General features: G+C 35.7%; 1 long non-coding RNA gene across 1 annotated transcript; it reads right to left on the bottom strand.

Moving 5' to 3' along the window:
- Window positions 1-6,695: 6,695 nt before the first annotated feature.
- On the bottom strand, window positions 6,696-13,851 carry LOC124542667. Its single transcript, XR_006967337.1, has 3 exons — window positions 9,551-13,851; window positions 9,008-9,320; window positions 6,696-7,735 (listed from the first exon to the last, which is right to left on the bottom strand). It is a non-coding gene; the product is annotated as an uncharacterized LOC124542667 (long non-coding RNA).
- Window positions 13,852-15,021: the final 1,170 nt, after the last annotated feature.

The following is a 15,021-nucleotide window of genomic DNA, read 5'->3' as shown; positions in this document are numbered from 1 at the left end:
GCCACGAAGCTGGTGTTGACGTCATGTCATTAACCTTTGACGGTCATAGTTCAAATTTGTCGGCCATGCAGATTTTAGGTTGTAAATATAGTAACCCAATAGAACTTAAATCAACATTTAAGCATCCATGTGCTGATTATGAGGTAGCAGTGTTCCTAGACATTTGCCATATGGTTAAATTAATACGGAATCATTGGGAATCCAAAGAAAGTTTTTTGCATGATGATCAAAAAATTGATTGGTCGTATTTGAAAAAACTAGAATTGTTGCAAGAAAAATCAGGTATACATCTTGCTAACCGACTTTCAAAGAAACACTTGGAATTCCGGAACTCCATAATGAATATAAACCCAGCTTTTGAGCAGTAGTGTGTCAAAAGCAATGGAGTTTTGTCGACAAGAATTAAATTTACCAGAATTTTCAGACAGCAAAGCCACTGAAAAGTTTATAATGGTTATGAATGACGTTTTTGACATATTCAATTCTAGAAATTTAAAGGCCCATGGTTGCAAACATCCTATTTTTTCTAGAAATAAAGTTGAAATGTTTGCTGTATTAGAAGAAGCAAAACAACTCATTTTGAATTTAAGCCTTTAAAATTCTAGAAAGAGAACTTATAAAGAGCAGCAAACCTCAAAGAAAATTATATTAAAAACTTATATCCCTGTCCTCAAGTCTCAAGCGTATACAGGATTTCTTGGCGTGCTTATTTGCATAAATAGCTTGAAGACTCTGTATGAAAATGTGGTGGAAAAAAAACATCTAAAATATTTAAGCAAGACCATATTGAGTTGTTGTTTGGATCGATACGCATGCATGGTGGCTGTAACGACAATCCGAATGCCCGACAGCTGAGAGGTATTTATAAAAAGCTACTTTGCCATATGGAGCTTAAATCGGTCGAATCGGGAAACTGTGTTCCTCTTGAGAACATAAGTGTTCTAATGTGTTCTTCATCCCTTAAATGCATAAACGAAACTGCACCTTTTTCACGCAGAGATGATGAGGATGAAATTGTAAATGAAGAAGAACACTTTTGGTCTTTGGACGAAAATGAGGGTACAACACTATTAGATAGTTCACAATTATGCGAATTTACTGATCAAATTGTGGGCTATATAGCAGGTTGTGTTGTAAGGATATTACGCAAACAGATAAAATGTAATGCTTGCATTGAATCTTTAATAACGAAAGAAAAATTACAGTTTCACAAATTAGTGTGTATGAAAGATAAAGGTGGCCTAGTGTATGCTTCGCAGGATGTATATAATATATGCAAAAGAACAGAAACAGTCATTCGCCAGTTTATAAAACAAGATTTCTTAATGACAAGTGCTAATTATTCCAAAATAGTATCTACTGTAATGAAAAACTTTGTAGGTGGCACTAATATTTTTGCAGTAGAATCGGGTCATATTTGCGGTATGCTACATCAAGTTAATTTAATAAGGCTAGTGATGGAAAAGTATTTTGCGATAAGGTACTACCACAAATTAAAATTAGAAAATATAAATAGCAACGTAGCTTCTAAGCGAAAACTTTTTAAAAAACAAATACAAAGAGAAGGTCATTGATTTTGGTTTTGTTTTATTTTACTTTCATTGATTGTGTTACTGTTTTAACAAAGATTTTGCGTATTTAAAATTAAAATTAATTCCTAATATATATGATCTTTCATTTCAAATTTCCAAATACTGCCTAAAATATCAAATATTGCTATACTTATTGAATTGACTTAATTGATTTAACTACCACATTCAGCCACCCTCTCTTATTCAGGTGGAAGCGTCGATCATGTCCATGAACTTCAAATTATCCTTTGTAACCGTAACACAAGCATTAGATTACTTAGCTTGGACGAGATGACGCTGTGTGGAATGTACAAAGATATTATTATAGATATTATATGTTAATACACAATCACTGAAAATTGTATTTATGATTTTAATTCTTAGCATTCTGTAAATATACATTTTTTATGTTTACGACCGCAACTCAATCAATCATCAACATGAGATCTGATACAGACTTACTGGCGCTATCACCTAAAATTAGTGTTACTAATTTATTTAAAAAAGTACTTAATTAAAAAGAGTACAGGCAGTCCTCGACTTACGTCGTTTCGATTTACGTCGTTTCAAGTTACGTCGAACAATGTTTTGATACTATTCCTCAAGCATACGTCATTTGTTTCGATTTCCGGCATAGGAGAATTCACTTGTCGCAAGGTCAGTGGGGCCGGCGGGGCGCGTTGGCGGCGTGCGGGGATTACTCCGCACATTCTGCTGATTTTGTTTAGTTACTTCAGGGACAACGGACAATCAAGACGTAATACATTAGTTTTTTTGCATCTTTAACAGTTTTTTTTTACATACATATTTAAGTGAATTTTGAACTATGCCACCTGAACAAGACAGTAATAGTAAAGTGAAGAAGAGAGTAAGAAAGATGATTACAATGGAGGTTAAATCTAAGATTTTAAAACTCAAAAGATCGCGGTTGTTCGACTTCATCTATTGGACGAGAACTTAATTTATCACGCACGACGGTACAAACAATATTGAAAGATAAAGAAAAACTCTTAACAGCTCTACCTTCCGTCTCTTCAAACAGCACTATTATACGAAAAAGAAATGCTTTAATTTATGAAATGGAAAAACTCTTGTACACTTGGATTCAAGATCAAACTCAGCGACGGGTTCCTCTAAGTTTGGCTATTATACAAAATAAGGCGCTGAGTATCATCAACACACTGCAAAATAAACGTGGCGAGAATAATAGTGAAGAAACAAAATGTTTTTCTGCCAGTCGCGGATGGTTCATGCGTTTTAAAACAAGATATTCGTTACATAACATTAGAGTGCAAGGAGAAGCTGCAAGTGCCGATCATGTGGCTGCTCAGAGTTTTCCTGGAAGTTATCGAAAGTGGAGACTATTCGCCTAAACAAATTTTTAACGTGGACGAAACTGGTTTATTTTGGAAAAAAAATGCCTTCTCGTACTTTTATATCGCAGGAAGAAAAGTCTATGCCTAGGTTTAAAGCGGCTAAAGATCGTTTGACGTTGTTATTGGGTTCGAATGTTGAAGTTGATCTTAAATTGAAGCCCCTTTTGGTCTACAGGTCTGAAAATCCTCGAGCTCTTAAAAATTACGTCAAGAGTACTCTTCCAGTTATATGGAAGGCTAATCCAAAGGCATGGGTTACATCAGTACTTTTTGAAGAATGGTTTACTAAGCATTTTATACCTGAAGTGAAACAGTACTGTTGAAACAATAATTTGGCTTATAAAGCTTTACTTATTTTGGACAATGCTCCCGGCCATCCTGTGCGTATTGCCGATATCGATCCTCAAATCCAAGTTTTGTTCCTGCCTCCAAATACCACTTCGTTGTTACAGCCGATGGATCAAGGCGTTATAGCGTCTTTTAAGGCCTATTATCTCAGGAGAAGTTTTTCACAGGCTGTAAAGGCTAATGAAAATGATGGCATGGAGCTGAGAGATTTTTGGAAAAGTTATAATATCTTGCAATGCGTAAAAAATATTGCTGCTTCATGGGATGAGGTGACACCCAACAATTTAAAAGGAGTTTGGAAAAAGTTATGCCCACTTTTTTTTGAGCCATCTGAAAGTTCTTCATCCACAGATCAACCAAATATCAATGAAATCACAACTGACATTGTTCATTTGGCTAACCGTTAGCCTGAAATTGCAGTTACTGCGGATGATATTGATGATCTGTTATGCTCACATTCGCAAGAACTGACTGATGAAGATCTTATTGAATTGGAGGCACAAGTACAAAAGGAAGCAATCGAGTCACAAGAAATAGCTTCTTCTATTAGTAACTCTGAAAAAGAACTTACACTAAAAAAACTTTCCGTAGCCTTTGCAAATTTGGAGAATGCCATGAAAATTTTTGAAGAAAATGATCCTAATTTTGAGAGAAGTTTTAACGTTAATAACAAAATTTGTGCAGCCTATCAGTGTTACCAAGATCTGTATGATAGCAAGAAGAAAGAAGCAAAGCAATCTAGAATTGATAGTTTCTTTAAGCCAAAAGTTTAATTTATTATTTCTCATTGCATATTTTGATTACATATGTAATATGTTGTTTATTGAAACAAAAAACTTAGTTGTTGCTCTGTAAAAAAGTTATTTATTTTTTTAAAGTTTGATACAATGAATATTATATTTGCAAATACTATTTACGACTACTTATATACCTAGTACAAATTAACATTATATTATTTACTAACCTGTAAAAAAGAAACAACATTAAAAGCTATTGCTTCAATTTCAATTTTACAATCGTTACATATTCCTTTTCAAAAATCTTAACTTGTAACTATAATGTACAATAAACCAGAGAGCCTTTTTCTACAGATTAAATTATATAATAAATACAGAGTAAAAAGTGCTGCCACCATAGATAATAATTATAGTAAGTAATGAGCAAGTGTAATTATTTATTAAATTAAATGAAGAGTAAAAGAGCTTCATTTACACATATTAAAGTTTCATAATTATTATTAAAATTAAAAACACACAAATACCAAAAAAAAATTATTCTAAGAACTTACTTTTGATAATAAAGTATGTATATCCTTTGTTATAAATGCAGTTTTTTCTTTAAATTACGAGTCCGTATGGATCCTAACCCTTGAGATTTACATGTAAACATATGAAAAAATATGTCTCGATTTACGTCGTTTCGATTTACGTCGCGTATTTCGAGAACCTAACATACCGTAAGTACGAGGACTGCCTGTAATACTAATATAACCTTAACATTGTCGTATTTAATAAGTCAAGTATTTAATTTTATTCATTTTTATGACATTTATGGGAAAATTGTTGTAGCTGGTATCATTATTTACGCACACAGAGATATATACGCATAGTGTAAAATGACGCCTGCACGCACACATTCTTAAAATTGTTGACTCGTTTTTTTTGTTATGATTGTAGGGCGACGCTCCATCTAGACATGTATATAATCTAAGGTCGCGGCCTGTACGGGAGCGTGTGCGTCGGTTGTAATCGTTCATTTCACCTGCGGCCGTGCCTGAGAGTACACGCACATGATGGAATAGACAAACGAGCTGATATTTGAGTTTTTAACTCTTTATGAAAATGAACCGGCGCTTTGGAATAGTTCGTCGCCTCAACATAAAAATAAAAATGATGTCCATGATGCGTGGTCACGCATAAAAGCTAATTTATCAGATGGAGCTATCCCTATCACGGAGTTAAAAAAGAAAAAAGAAAATTTAATGTCTACCTATAGAAAAGTGAAAACAAAAATTAAAGAATCTATGAAAACAGGTAGTGGCACGGATAATATTTATAAACCAGAGTGGCCATTCTACGACACAATAGCCAAGTTTTTGGATGACGTGTATAAACCCAGAAAAACCAAAACAACGATAATGGTGAGTAACTTTTATTTGTATGTAAGGGCCTTCTTTCTTGTTCTAAGGTCTTATTATTTGTATTGATTTTTATTTATACCATAATATTGCGTACAACCCTTTTACGTAGTAGGTACGTATATAGGTACATTAAATAAATTACTAATAAGTTGAACTCATGGAAATGAAATGTAAAAATAAACACATGAAATAAAACTACTTTACATCGGATAAAGACGCGTTACTTTTATAATAAGTATGTTTTTTTCGTTTATTCATAATAACAACATTATAAAAAATCATATAATTTAGTATACCTGAATGCTTTTTTGTTAAAAAAAAATTGAAAAACTAAACTCCTTGTTTTTGTAAAATGTTCGATGGTAGTAGCAAATCATGACTGTTTAAGGGTTGGCCCATATCAAGCAACTTGCAATCGCGTTTTCCGTCGCCCTTTCTCTTTCTGTCGTTTAGAACTGCCATTTGCTAGACCGAGACAGAAAGCATAATGCGATAACACGCGACGGCATCCTCGACGCGATCAGCATCGCGGACAAAATGCTGGCAGCACGGAATCGCATTTTTCCGTCGCCTCTTCTCTTTCTGTCGCTTAGAACTGCCATTTGCTAGACCGAGACAGAAAGCATAATGCGATAGCGTGCGGCGGAATGCTCGAGCCGCGATCGGCATTCCGGAACGCTGAAGCGCGCGATAGCATGCAAACGCATCCTTTCACCGCCGATCCCTTGCCTGCTATCGCATGCTGTCTCACCCGATCGTACAATGGCGCACGCGGCCGCTCGTCAGCTCCAGTGTTGCTAACTTAGCACTTTCAGTGCTAAATTTGGCACTATTTTCCAGCCAGCCAGAATAGCCAGCACTGAATAATAACTGATAGCACCTACCACTCAATCTAGCATTAAATAAAGTCAATAAAAATTCTCTGATTACCACAAAATAAAAGGCAAGAACGGCACACGGATAGTAACGAAAAAAATTAGGTGAACAAAACGCAATAATTGCTCATTGTTTGGGCGGATATAGTGTACTAGGAAAAACAGTACTTTTACTTTAAGTTGTCTTCATGATCATGATACATAATAAGAAATTCACTTTCGCATTTATAATATTAATAAGAATCCCTTACAGGTTGTAGACATCTGAATTAATCAGAATTAATAAGTTTTACGAAACCTTGCCCTAAGACGAAAAAACAGGAATTCTAAGTTTGTATGAAACTTTCACATTTTTAAAGTAAGAGACATTTAAAATTATGATTTATAGATATGCGTGTGGAAGTGTGCCAATATGAGTAATCCCTTATCTTTAGAAATAAAACCCCCTTCTAACGCATACGAAGCCTCTATAAACCTAAAGAGTTTGTTGACGGGTTGCATTTGAAAAATATTTTTACTGCTGTGACCAATAGGAGCGAACAGTTTGTGAGAATGAGGAAGAAACGGGGTACAGTAGCTATTTATTTTTGAGGGCTAACACAAAAACGGCTGATTCGAAATTTGGCAGGAAAATGGTGGGGTGGTAGAAGTTTATGAGTGGTTTTGTTGCCAAAGAAAGAGCTATGTCGCGGCAACGAATTTGTTGCAAACCGAAAACCAAGCAGGCGAAGCCGCGGGCGGCCGCTACGTTAATTTATTTTTGTAAATCCCTACTAATGTTTATCAATGCGAACCTCATGCTGCAGCATGCTGACGCGTGCGATCGCCTTTTTTGTCTGCGGAATGCGACAGCGCGGGATCGCATGCGACAGCACGCGATAGCACAGGCGGAACAAACACGATTGCGCGATGTTAGATGTGGTCTAACCCTAATTGAACCATTCCTTCAGATGAAGATGCGTGTGAAACCATCGTAACCTTAGGGAAAATCATACTATAAAAGGTAGGCTTTTTTATCCGGTAAAAAGTGGTTTTATTTCATTTCTATTCTATTCTATTCTAACACATTAATAGTTATACTGCCACGGAATTGCGCCGTCATTCACAAAGTATTCAGCAAATTTATCTCTGACGCTCTTGGCAGTAACGGCTGCTCTTCTTGGTAATGATCTGAGTGCCATCAGAGAACTCATACCTTCTGGGTCATTTCGCCAAGAGCCAGGTTAAATAATACCTCCATGATCAGTGTCAAAAATGCCAAATGCTGAATGTTCCCTTATAGTTTATGAACCACTGAACCACTGTGAATAGGACTTTGTATAACAACATGCTATTTCCATCAAGTGCCCCCAGACAATGAGGAAAGTTCCACTTGCGGTTAAATTCTTCTGCTATCTTCAACCATTGATGTGATGAACGTGGCAACTGTAACAAAATAGATATTTTTTGGTTAATTAAGACAAAAATAGGGTGCAGAAAGAAAGCCCACAATAATATATTTTACTCTCAATTTCTTGCAGGTATCCGATGATAGTGATGATGATGTTAAGGACACCAGTAATGAATCAAGCAAAAATTTTGAAAGTAGTGAACAACACGATACTGCGTTCAAAACTCCGACGGTAATTCCAAAGAAAAAAGTAAACTAAATTGGACTCAAAATCGGATGGATGAAGCTTACAATTATTTAAAACAATTAAGCCAAATGCCAAAAAAAGATGTATCTTCTTTGTATTGTGATTTATTAGCAGAAAAATTGGGTCTACAGGAGTATACACGAGAATTAGCTATGCTAGAAATAGATAATCTAGTTTTTAATCTGAAACGACGAGAAAGAGAACAATTCCACCAACCAGATTATCACTTTGGAGCTACTACCAACAGGCCTCTACGACCCTTGAACCAGAGCCCCTGTCATTCCCCACAGGATTCACCATCATCATTTTACCGGAGCCAGAATTATTTACTCACACAGTCATTACCACAAACATCCCTACAAGCACCACACACTTCCTTACAAGCACCACACACTTCCTTACAAGCACCACACACTCAAACCTTTCTTAATCCACAACACTCGCCAAGTACCCAGTCGCCACAAGATTCCCCAAGTTTTCCAACTCAATTCCATCCTCGACGATCATCTGCATCGAAGTCGCCGGCTAACCAGAGCCCCAATTATTTGCGGTCATCACCAGATACATCTTCACAGGCACTACCCACTCAAACCTTTCCTAATCCACAACACTCGCAAAGTACCAAGTCTCCACAAGATTCCCCAAGTTTTCCAACTCAATTTCATTCTCAACGATCATCTGCATCGCAGTCGCCAGCATACCAAAGCCCAAATTATTCGCAATCATCGCCACAAACATCCTCACAAGAACCACATACTCAAACCTTTCTCAATCCACAACACTCGCCAAGTGCCCAGTGTCCACAAGACTCCCCTAGTTTTCCAACTCAATTCCATCCTCAACGATTATCTGCATCGCAGTCGGCTAACCAGAGCCCCAATCATTCGGAATCATGTACACATACTTTCTCACAAAAACCAAACACTCAAACCTTTCCAAATTCACAACGATCGTGTAATACCAATCAGGCTGCAGATACACCATCACTAAAGCATTTTTATGAGTCTCAAAATGAATATCTTTACTTGAAATAAATATTATTAATAATGTAACAACTTACTTTTATTTCTTCCTTTAATTCTTGTATTATAGCTTTGCAAACGTCGTCAACGCATCTTGAGACGGTTTGTATTGAAACCTTAAATAAATACGACAGGCTTTTGTAACTATCTCCAGTTGCCAGAAATCTAAGTGCAATAGCAAATCGTTCTTGAATTGGAATGCACTGTCTCATGTTTGTATCAATCTTTGAAATATGAGGGCCAACTTTATTTAGAAGGAACGTAAAATCATCTTGTGACATTCTACATAAATTTTGAAATATTCCGCTAGGTTCCCGTGCAAAATCAGTCAGCATATCAGTTGCATTATATCTGTTATAAAGAAAAAGACGCTCATATTAAAAGACAATGTAAATTAAAAACAATCATAATCATAGTCTTAAATAATGTATGTAAAAAAATCAATCGATTATATGTTCCTGTGGAACAATATAGGGAGCGCGATATAGCCGAATTCCACACGGGAAAAACCGCGGGCAAAAGCAAGTCAGTGGGTATTCATAATTTTCACGACAATCGGGTTAATCTAGTTATGGTCCTACCTTGATCGGCTCTTGTTGTATGACGACACCCACCAGCGTCGTTTCTTTTGCTTTCTTTTTGCTTGGCTTATCAAATATTCACCACTGAATAAAACCACAGCGGCTGCACACGCAGCCAAGCGTTCCGTATCACTACTCATATTGGAATGTCAGTCAACAGGCCGACAACTGCCGTGGGAACGCTCAGTAAAGGCCGTGACAGGCCTACACAGGTGGGGCAGCGCCTGGTGAGGCCTGTCGCCTAGCGGGTCGTGGGAATCCACCTATAGACGTGTCGCTAGAAAAATGTGTGACTCTGTACGGAGTCACAGACGTATGAGTTTAATTTTTTTGCAAATATTAACAGTCTGTGGTGGTTATGGTCTGATTGTCTATGAATATTATTTACTACTTGCAACACTTGCACTTAGAGCAACGCATTTGAAATTTTGAACTGATTCACAGTTGTAAGTTTTGTTCATTTTTTGAGCTAACTACTTTGAACTAACTAGTTTTGGGAGTGAAAAATGTCTAAGTTGAATGATAAAGATATTGCCTATATTCTTGAAAACAGTGACGCTGAATCTCTGCTTGATGAAGATCTTGTGCTTGATGATGACCCAGACAATTGTGTTATGGAAACATTGCAAGATATTTCCGATTATGTCACAGAAACCAATCCTTCGAGGGATGAAGACATGTCTTTTACCATGCCTTCGACATCGTCCTCGAGACCCTGCGTGGTAAGAGAAGAAATCAATTTACAACAAACTAATAACGAAACTTGGAGTTATAGAATAAACGACCTACCCCCCGCTGATTTTATTGACACCGCCAGTCGCCAACAGATTTATTTCGATGGTATAAAAAAAAATATTGACGCTCCTGATAAAATTAAAATGACATGGAAATATATTAATTGCGAAACTGGAAGAGTCAAAAATAACATCTCCGACATTAGTTTATCTATTGATAACACCGGTCAACAAAAAATATTTTTTTTTTGCGCATGGGTTTTACTCATGCAATTATCATCATATAAGCACATATACAGTACCGGACAAAAAAAAGTACGCATCGTTCAAATTTTCATTGATATGCTATTCTCGTTCTAAATATTATAAATAAATCAATCTTTGATCAGTTCCGACGAAAGTTTATTGTTTTGCCTTTAATTTTATGATGATTTTTTTTTGTTAAATATTCGTTTGGAGAAACAAGTCGTTGTCAGCGCTTAGTGTTTCTATTATAGGCTGGACAAAAAAAAGTACGCACCTGAGGATTCGTATTCTCATACGTGAATACAACGCGATATTTTCCTAACAAAGCAAAGAATTGTGAGTGTAATAGAATCATAAACATAAAGATAGTTTTCGGCCAGTTATCAGTTTTATAATTTTTAAATAGGGTAACCACAAATCCAAGATGCCAAAAATTTCGGTACAAGTACGGGAACTCGTAGTTAAAGATCAGGAAAAAGGACTTTCGAAAAGAGAAATTGGTCGAAAATATAATATTAGTGAAGGCGCTGTAAGAAAAATATGTGAGAAGTTTAAACAGTTAGGTATAGTTAGTGATAAAATTGAACGCGGTAGGAAAAGAAGAACAACTGCATCAGATGATCGGAAAGTTATCAGAGAGGCAAAAATAAATCCAACGGTTACTAGCCGATTAATTCTTGAAAATACAGGACTAAACATTTCAGATCGAACAATACGCAGGAGACTTCGAGGAGCAGGCTTAATAAATAATTTTGCACAACGTCGTCCGTTAATTCGAAAAATTAATAAAACCAAGCGCCTCGAGTTCGCAAAAAAGTACGTGGATAAGCCGATTGCGTTTTGGAAACAAGTTATTTGGAGTGATGAGAGCAAGTTTGATTTATTTGGTCAGAAACAACGATCACGCGTTTGGTTTAAGCCGGGAGAACAACTTTTAGAAAGAAACGTTCAAAAGACTGTCAAACACGGAGGAGAAAGTGTGTTAGTGTGGAGGTGTTTCGCGTGGTCTGGAGTGGGAAATTTGGTTCGAATCAATGGTACTATGACCGCAGATGTTTATATTGGATTGATAAATGAAAATCTGGAAGAATCCCTGCTGAAGGTCGGTTTGCAGGATGAATTTATCTTTCAACAAGATAACGACCCTAAGCACACGGCTCGAAAATCAACTGATTTTTTCCGTTCTTCGCGGATTAAACTTCTGGATTGGCCAGCACAATCCCCAGATTTAAATCCCATAGAGAATCTGTGGTCGATTTTGGACCGTAAGGTTAATAAAGGCGAAGTAACCAACAAAGACAAGCTTTTTGCTGCTTTGCAAGAGACGTGGGAAAAAATCGATGAACAGCAAATTCAAAACCTAGTAGAAAGTATGCCTCGGCGTCAGGCTGTTATCCATGCCAAAGGTGGCCACACAAAATATTAATAGCGAATGTGAACATTTAAGTTTCTTTTTTTCTCGGTGTGCGTACTTTTTTTTTGTCCAGCTTAAAGTTGGCATCCTAAAGATTTAATTTTTTTTTGTATAAATTTCTAATATTTGTGTTGATTTTACACTGAAAAATTTATCCTGAATTTATAAACTATCATTAAAATGGCTGTGGAAGTACTTATTAACTATTTTCATTTGTAAAATAGCACCAATATTAAATTCTAAGCAGTGCGTACTTTTTTTTGTCCAGTACTGTATGAACAAAAATGTGATTACAAATCGAAACTAATTGCTTTTTAAGATTTTAGAGCAATTTAACTATTTTTGATTTTCGCGCTGAATGAATAACGGTCTTTGCGCTCTGTCGGTGTAGAAAGAGAGGTTAGAGGGCGTGTAGTTGTATTTCTTGCGCTGTTTGTTGCGTACGACAGTATGTGTTTGGCTGTTACCGATTAATAACGCGTTTCATATTTTTTTCGCTGTATTAACCTGTACAAAATGGCTACTAGACGTTGTAAACGAGACGCTGACTCGTTTTGCTATATTTGCGGTTTATTTATTAAAGTACGAGAAAAAAAGTATGATTTAAATACAAATTTAAAGATTTGCGAGGCATATAAAGCTTATTCAATCTACCTGTTAAAAATCAAGCCAAAAAATGGGCTCCACATGTGTCATGTAACTCTTGTAGATACAATCTAGACGGTGAGTTTATTTCCTCTTTTTTTTAAATTTTATTAACTATTGTACACTCGTACTAACATTTATTAGATTATATATATTATATCACGTTTTATTTTAGGCTGGTACCGAGGTGAGAAAAGAGCAATGAAGTTTGCAGTGCCGAGAATTTGGAGGGAATCCAGTGATCATCACACCGACTGTTATTTTTGCGTTGTAAATCCACTTAGAGGTAAAAATTCAAAGAAAACATTTTATCCTAATTTACCATCGACATCCGCACCAATACCACATACAAAAGAAAATCCTGTACCTGCTCCTCCTTTGTTGAGAAATCAACTACTTTCTCAAGGCAGCCATCAATCTCGGAGTTCATCTGTATCCGTACAATCCGAATTCGTTTTTGAATCTGAATCAAAAATACCACACCTCATCAACTCTGAAGATCTCAACGACTCAATAAGAGACTTAAATCTACCAAAAAGTAAAGCAGAGTTACTAGCATCGCGGTTGAAACAATGGAATTTAATTAAATCTGATGTTCGAATATCGTATCAAAGAAAACGTCATGAAGAATTTTCTTGTTTCTTCAGTAAGGACGATGGACTCTGTTTTTGTCATGACGTGAAAGGTTTATTCAAAGAAATTGGTATTCCATGTCATACATCTGAATGGCGCCTTTTTATTGACAGTTCAACAAAAAGTCTAAAAGCTGTTCTACTACACAATGGGAACAAATTTCCATCTATCCCATTGGCACATTCCGTACATCATAAAGAAAATTACGACAGTATTAAAATGCTTTTAACTGCAATTAAATATATGGAATACAAATGGGAAGTTATTGGAGACTTCAAGATGGTCTGTTTTTTGACTGGAATGCAAGGTGGATATACTAAACACTCCTGTTATCTTTGTCTGTGGGATAGTAGAAATGATGCTGCTCACTACCGACAAAAACATGGGCCCGTGCGTACTGCGTACGAAGTAGGAAAATACAATATTAAATGGGAAGCAATTGTCGATCCTAGAACTATATTAATGCCGCCATTACATATTAAATTGGGTCTTATTAAACAATTTGTAAAGGCTCTAAATCATGAGTCCAAAGCTTTCAAATATTTGAAGAGTTTTTTTCCAAAGCTTTCAGAAGCGAAAATCAAAGCTGGAATCTTTGTAGGTCCACAAATAAAAAAAATTATGAATTGTGATATATTTTTTTTTTTTTTATAATTCTTTATTGCACACCACAAACAGAAACAAAAAAGAAAGTAACATAAAATTAATAAAATACAAAAAAAAGAATAAAAAAAAAAAAACAAAACAAAACAAAAGAAGTACATTGAAATTGTTGTACAATGGGCGGACTTATGGCTTTTTAGCCATCTCTTCCAGACAACCCAATCAAAGGGAGAATCCAAAACCAACGGCGTAGGCGGTGCAGTCATAAACTTACATACAAATAGTTACACACTAATACTTATACTTCTTATATATATATAAATATATACATATATATTATGTATAAATAATATATATCTCTATCATACACTAATACATACTTAAGATAATAAAATAATATAAAAATACATAAAATTACGTAATAAATGTTATATAAAATAATTAATTAAAGTCGTCTGAATTATTATTTAGGTAATAGTTTTTAACGGCTCTTTTAAAAACTGAAATTGATGGAGCCTTTTTAATGTTTACTGGAAGGGCATTCCATAACCTTATGGCCTGTACAGTAAACGATTTGTTAAGAAATTTAGTTTTGTGTACAGGCATTTTAAGCGTTAGGTACCGCTTAGATCTTAAAAACAAAGGATCACCAAGAAATTCAAATTTATCTTTTAAATATGTAGGAAAACTATAGTTAAATAGCGCACAGTACAGAAGAGAAAGAATATGTAAGTTCCTATAGGAAGCCACTTGAGTTTTGAACGATATTCGGAGACATGGTCATATTTTCGTAGGCAAAATATGAATCGAATAGCAATATTTTGAAGTCGCTCAAGTTTATTCAGTTGGTCCTCGGTGAGATCAGGATAGCTTGCATCTGCGTAATCTAGAATTGATAAAAGGAGAGAGTTTGCTAGCATAATTTTGGTAGGAATTGGAAGTACAGATTGGAGTCGCCGCAATGAGCTCAACGCAGCGAATATTTTCCTACTGACCTCTTTTATTTGTACTGACCATGATAACGTCTGGTCTAAATACACACCGAGATCTTTAACGTTAGAGTAGTAGGCTATTGTAGTACCTCTGAATTCCACAGATGGTAAATTTAATAAATCTACCCTAGAGGTCATGCCTGGACTACCAATTATGATTGCCTGCGATTTACTTGGATTGATGTTAAGTCCGTATCGCTTGCT

The sequence above is a fragment of the Vanessa cardui genome, chromosome W (genome assembly GCF_905220365.1).
Source record: "Vanessa cardui chromosome W, ilVanCard2.1, whole genome shotgun sequence".
Taxonomy (NCBI): domain Eukaryota; kingdom Metazoa; phylum Arthropoda; class Insecta; order Lepidoptera; family Nymphalidae; genus Vanessa; species Vanessa cardui.
The sequence above is the reverse complement of the archived record's forward strand: the minus strand, read 5'-3'. Positions and strand labels throughout refer to the sequence as shown.